Source organism: Bombus vancouverensis, unplaced genomic scaffold (genome assembly GCF_051014615.1).
Source record: "Bombus vancouverensis nearcticus unplaced genomic scaffold, iyBomVanc1_principal scaffold0036, whole genome shotgun sequence".
NCBI classification, from domain to species: domain Eukaryota; kingdom Metazoa; phylum Arthropoda; class Insecta; order Hymenoptera; family Apidae; genus Bombus; species Bombus vancouverensis.
Genome location: NW_027468927.1, coordinates 117,107 through 125,669, shown reverse-complemented (window position 1 = coordinate 125,669; position 8,563 = coordinate 117,107).

The window sequence follows — 8,563 nt, the reverse complement described above, 5'->3', positions numbered from 1 at the left end:
TCCCATATAACGTAATACGGTATACCGTCATAGCATATAACCTATTTACGTTATGACGTCATACCATATAACGTATTATGTGATAACGTCATCCCATATTACGTAATACGTTATTACGTCATCCCATATAACGTAATACGTTATAACGTCATCCCATATAACGCAATACGTTATAACGTCATACCATATAACGTAATACATTACAACGTCATCCCATTTAACGTAATACGTTACAACGGCATCCCATATAACGTAATACGTTATAACGTCGTTCCATATAACGTAATACGTTATAACGTCGTCCCATATAACGTAATACGATATAACGTCATCCCATATAACGTAATACGTTATAACGTCATCCCATATAACGTAATACGGTATACCGTCATAGCATATAACCTATTTACGTTATGACGTCATACCATATAACGTATTATGTGATAACGTCATCCCATATTACGTAATACGTTATTACGTCATCCCATATAACGTAATACGTTATAACGTCGTTCCATATAACGTAATACGTTATAACGTCGTCCCATATAACGTAATACGATATAACGTCATCCCATATAACGTAATACGTTATAACGTCATCCCATATAACGTAATACGGTATACCGTCATAGCATATAACCTATTTACGTTATGACGTCATACCATATAACGTATTATGTGATAACGTCATCCCATATTACGTTATACGTTATTACGTCATCCCATATAACGTAATACGTTATAAATTCATCCCATTTAACGTAATACGTTATAACGTCGTCCCTTATAATGTAATACGTTTTTACGTCATCCCATATTACGTAATACGTTATTACGTCATCCCATATAACGTAATACGTTATAAATTCATCCCATTTAACGTAATACGTTATAACGTCGTCCCTTATAATGTAATACGTTTTTACGTCATCCCATATAACGTAACACGTTATAACGTCGTCCCATTTAACGTAATACGTTACAACGTCATCCCATTTAACGTAATAGGTTACAACGTCATCCCATATAACGTAATACGTTATAACGTCATCCCATATAACGTAATACGTTATAACGTCGTTCCATATAACGTAATACGTTATAACGTCGTCCCATATAACGTAATACGATATAACGTCATCCCATATAACGTAATACGTTATAACGTCATCCCATATAACGTAATACGGTATACCGTCATAGCATATAACCCATTTACGTTATGACGTCATACCATATAACGTATTATGTGATAACGTCATCCCATATTACGTAATACGTTATTACGTCATCCCATATAACGTAATACGTTATAACGTCATCCCATATAACGCAATACGTTATAACGTCATACCATATAACGTAATACATTACAACGTCATCCCATTTAACGTAATACGTTACAACGGCATCCCATATAACGTAATACGTTATAAAGTCATCCCATATAACGCAATACGTTATAACGTCGTCCCATATAACGTAATACGTTATAACGTCATACCATATAACGTAATACATTACAACGTCATCCCATTTAACGTAATACGTTACAACGGCATCCCATATAACGTAATACGTTATAAAGTCATCCCATATAACGCAATACGTTATAACGTCGTCCCATATGACGTAATACGTTATAACGTCATCCCATATAACGTAATACATTACAACGTCATCCCATTTAACGTAATACGTTACAACGTCATCCCATATAACGTAATACGTTATAACGTCATCCCATATAACGCAATACGTTATAACGTCATACCATATAACGTAATACATTACAACGTCATCCCATTTAACGTAATACGTTACAACGGCATCCCATATAACGTAATACGTTATAACGTCGTTCCATATAACGTAATACGTTATAACGTCGTCCCATATAACGTAATACGATATAACGTCATCCCATATAACGTAATACGTTATAACGTCATCCCATATAACGTAATACGGTATACCGTCATAGCATATAACCTATTTACGTTATGACGTCATACCATATAACGTATTATGTGATAACGTCATCCCATATTACGTAATACGTTATTACGTCATCCCATATAACGTAATACGGTATAATGTCATACCATATAACCTATTTACGTTATGACGTCATACCATATAACGTATTATGTGATAACGTCATCCCATATTACGTAATACGTTTTTACGTCATCCCATATAACGTAACACGTTATAACGTCGTCCCATTTAACGTAATACGTTACAACGTCATCCCATTTAACGTAATAGGTCACAACGTCATCCCATATAACGTAATACGTTATAACGTCATCCCATATAACGTAATACGTTATAACGTCGTTCCATATAACGTAATACGTTATAACGTCGTCCCATATAACGTAATACGATATAACGTCATCCCATATAACGTAATACGTTATAACGTCATCCCATATAACGTAATACGGTATACCGTCATAGCATATAACCTATTTACGTTATGACGTCATACCATATAACGTATTATGTGATAACGTCATCCCATATTACGTAATACGTTATTACGTCATCCCATATAACGTAATACGTTATAACGTCATCCCATATAACGCAATACGTTATAACGTCATACCATATAACGTAATACATTACAACGTCATCCCATTTAACGTAATACGTTACAACGGCATCCCATATAACGTAATACGTTATAAAGTCATCCCATATAACGCAATACGTTATAACGTCGTCCCATATAACGTAATACGTTATAACGTCATACCATATAACGTAATACATTACAACGTCATCCCATTTAACGTAATACGTTACAACGGCATCCCATATAACGTAATACGTTATAAAGTCATCCCATATTACGTTATACGTTATTACGTCATCCCATATAACGTAATACGTTATAAATTCATCCCATTTAACGTAATACGTTATAACGTCGTCCCTTATAATGTAATACGTTTTTACGTCATCCCATATTACGTAATACGTTATTACGTCATCCCATATAACGTAATACGTTATAAATTCATCCCATTTAACGTAATACGTTATAACGTCGTCCCTTATAATGTAATACGTTTTTACGTCATCCCATATAACGTAACACGTTATAACGTCGTCCCATTTAACGTAATACGTTACAACGTCATCCCATTTAACGTAATAGGTTACAACGTCATCCCATATAACGTAATACGTTATAACGTCATCCCATATAACGTAATACGTTATAACGTCGTTCCATATAACGTAATACGTTATAACGTCGTCCCATATAACGTAATACGATATAACGTCATCCCATATAACGTAATACGTTATAACGTCATCCCATATAACGTAATACGGTATACCGTCATAGCATATAACCCATTTACGTTATGACGTCATACCATATAACGTATTATGTGATAACGTCATCCCATATTACGTAATACGTTATTACGTCATCCCATATAACGTAATACGTTATAACGTCATCCCATATAACGCAATACGTTATAACGTCATACCATATAACGTAATACATTACAACGTCATCCCATTTAACGTAATACGTTACAACGGCATCCCATATAACGTAATACGTTATAAAGTCATCCCATATAACGCAATACGTTATAACGTCGTCCCATATAACGTAATACGTTATAACGTCATACCATATAACGTAATACATTACAACGTCATCCCATTTAACGTAATACGTTACAACGGCATCCCATATAACGTAATACGTTATAAAGTCATCCCATATAACGCAATACGTTATAACGTCGTCCCATATGACGTAATACGTTATAACGTCATCCCATATAACGTAATACATTACAACGTCATCCCATTTAACGTAATACGTTACAACGTCATCCCATATAACGTAATACGTTATAACGTCATCCCATATAACGCAATACGTTATAACGTCATACCATATAACGTAATACATTACAACGTCATCCCATTTAACGTAATACGTTACAACGGCATCCCATATAACGTAATACGTTATAACGTCGTTCCATATAACGTAATACGTTATAACGTCGTCCCATATAACGTAATACGATATAACGTCATCCCATATAACGTAATACGTTATAACGTCATCCCATATAACGTAATACGGTATACCGTCATAGCATATAACCTATTTACGTTATGACGTCATACCATATAACGTATTATGTGATAACGTCATCCCATATTACGTAATACGTTATTACGTCATCCCATATAACGTAATACGGTATAATGTCATACCATATAACCTATTTACGTTATGACGTCATACCATATAACGTATTATGTGATAACGTCATCCCATATTACGTAATACGTTTTTACGTCATCCCATATAACGTAACACGTTATAACGTCGTCCCATTTAACGTAATACGTTACAACGTCATCCCATTTAACGTAATAGGTCACAACGTCATCCCATATAACGTAATACGTTATAACGTCATCCCATATAACGTAATACGTTATAACGTCGTTCCATATAACGTAATACGTTATAACGTCGTCCCATATAACGTAATACGATATAACGTCATCCCATATAACGTAATACGTTATAACGTCATCCCATATAACGTAATACGGTATACCGTCATAGCATATAACCTATTTACGTTATGACGTCATACCATATAACGTATTATGTGATAACGTCATCCCATATTACGTAATACGTTATTACGTCATCCCATATAACGTAATACGTTATAACGTCATCCCATATAACGCAATACGTTATAACGTCATACCATATAACGTAATACATTACAACGTCATCCCATTTAACGTAATACGTTACAACGGCATCCCATATAACGTAATACGTTATAAAGTCATCCCATATAACGCAATACGTTATAACGTCGTCCCATATAACGTAATACGTTATAACGTCATACCATATAACGTAATACATTACAACGTCATCCCATTTAACGTAATACGTTACAACGGCATCCCATATAACGTAATACGTTATAAAGTCATCCCATATGACGTAATACGTTATAACGTCATCCCATATAACGTAATACATTACAACGTCATCCCATTTAACGTAATACGCTACAACGTCATCCCATATAACGTAATACGTTATAACGTCATCCCATATAACGCAATACGTTATAACGTCATACCATATAACGTAATACATTACAACGTCATCCCATTTAACGTAATACGTTACAACGGCATACCATATAACGTAATACGTTATAAAGTCATCCCATATAACGTAATACGTTATAACGTCGTCCCATATAACGCAATACGTTATAACGTCGTCCCGTATAACGTAATACGTTATAACGTCATCCCATATAACGTAATACGTTATAACGTCATCCCATATAACGTAATACGGTATAACGTCATACCATATAACCTATTTACGTTATAACGTCATACCATATAACGTATTACGTGATAACGGCATCCCATATAACGTAATACGTTATTACGTCAGCCCATATAACGTAACACGTTATAACGTCGTCCCATTTAACGTAATACGTTACAACGTCATCCCATTTAACGTAATACGTTACAACGTCATACCATATAACGTAATACGTTATAACGTCATCCCATATAACGTAATACGGTATAACGTCATACCATATAACGTAATATGTTATAACGTCATACCATATAACGTAATACGTTATAACGTCATCCCATATAACGTAATACGTTATAACGTCATACCATATAACGTAATACATTACAACGTCATCCCATTTAACGTAATACGTTACAACGGCATCCCATATAACGTAATACGTTATAAAGTCATCCCATATAACGCAATACGTTATAACGTCCTCCCATATAACGTAATACGTTATAACGTCGTCCCATATAACGTAATACGTTATAACGTCATCCCATATAACGTAATACGTTATAACGTCATCCCATATAACGTAATACGGTATAACGTCATACCATATAACCTATTTACGTTATAACGTCATACCATATAACGTATTACGTGATAACGGCATCCCATATAACGTAATACGTTATTACGTCATCCCATATAACGTAACACGTTATAACGTCGTCCCATTTAACGTAATACGTTACAACGTCATTCCATATGACGTAATACGTTATAACGTCATCCCATATAACGTAATACATTACAACGTCATCCCATTTAACGTAATACGTTACAACGTCATCCCATATAACGTAATACGTTATAACGTCGTCCCATATAACGTAATACGATATAACGTCATCCCATATAACGTAATACGTTATAACGTCATCCCATATAACGTAATACGGTATACCGTCATAGCATATAACCTATTTACGTTATGACGTCATACCATATAACGTATTATGTGATAACGTCATCCCATATTACGTAATACGTTATTACGTCATCCCATATAACGTAATACGGTATAATGTCATACCATATAACCTATTTACGTTATGACGTCATACCATATAACGTATTATGTGATAACGTCATCCCATATTACGTAATACGTTATTACGTCATCCCATATAACGTAATACGTTATAACGTCATCCCATATAACGCAATACGTTATAACGTCATACCATATAACGTAATACATTACAACGTCATCCCATTTAACGTAATACGTTACAACGGCATCCCATATAACGTAATACGTTATAACGTCGTTCCATATAACGTAATACGTTATAACGTCGTCCCATATAACGTAATACGATATAACGTCATCCCATATAACGTAATACGTTATAACGTCATCCCATATAACGTAATACGGTATACCGTCATAGCATATAACCTATTTACGTTATGACGTCATACCATATAACGTATTATGTGATAACGTCATCCCATATTACGTAATACGTTATTACGTCATCCCATATAACGCAATACGTTATAACGTCGTCCCATATAACGTAATACGTTATAACGTCGTCCCATATAACGTAATACGTTATAACGTCATCCCATATAACGTAATACGTTATAACGTCATCCCATATAACGTAATACGGTATAACGTCATACCATATAACCTATTTACGTTATAACGTCATACCATATAACGTATTACGTGATAACGGCATCCCATATAACGTAATACGTTATTACGTCATCCCATATAACGTAACACGTTATAACGTCGTCCCATTTAACGTAATACGTTACAACGTCATCCCATTTAACGTAATACGTTACAACGTCATACCATATAACGTAATACGTTATAACGTCATCCCATATAACGTAATACGGTATAACGTCATACCATATAACGTAATATGTTATAACGTCATACCATATAACGTAATACGTTATAACGTCTTCCCATATAACGAAATGCGTTATAACGTCATACCATATAACGTAATACGTTATAACGTCCTCCCATATAACGTAATACGGTATAACGTCATACCATATAACCTATTACGTTAAAACGTCATACCATATAACCTATTTCGTTAAAACGTCTTCCCATATAACGTAATACGTTATAACGTCATACCATTCAACCTCTTACGTTATAACGTCATACCATATAGCGTAATACGGTATAACGTCATACCATATAACGTAATACGTTATAACGTCATATCATATAACGTATTAATTAATAACGTCATCCCATATAACGTAATACGTTATAACGTCCTCCCATATAACGAAATACGTTATAACGTCTTCCAATATAACGTAATACGTTATAACGGGATCCCGTATAACGTAATACGGTATAGCGTCGTTCCATATAACGTAATACGTTATAACGTCGTCCCATATAACGTAATACGATATAACGTCATCCCATATAACGTAATACGTTATAACGTCATCCCATATAACGTAATACGGTATACCGTCATACCATATAACCTATTTACGTTATGACGTCATACCATATAACGTATTATGTGATAACGTCATCCCATATTACGTAATACGTTATTACGTCATCCCATATAACGTAATACGTTATAACGTCGTCCCATTTAACGTAATACGTTACAAATTCATTCCATTTAACGTAATACGTTATAACGTCGTCCCATATAATGTAATACGTTATAACGTCAACCCATATAACGTAATACGTTATAACGTCATCCCATATAACGTAATACGTTATTACGTCATCCCATATAACGTAACACGTTATAACGTCGTCCCATTTAACGTAATACGTTACAGCGTCATCCCATTTAACGTAATACGTTACAACGTCATCCCATATAATGTAATACGTTATAACGTCAACCCATATAACGTATAACGTGATAACGGCATCCCATATAACGTAATACGTTATTACGTCATATCATATAACGTAACACGTTATAACGTCGTCCCATTTAACGTAATACGTTACAACGTCATCCCATTTAACGTAATGCGTTACAACGTCATCCCATATAACGTAATACGTTATAACGTCATCCCATATAACGTAATACGGTATAACGTCATACCATATAACGTAATATGTTATAACGTCATACTATATAACGTAATACGTTATAA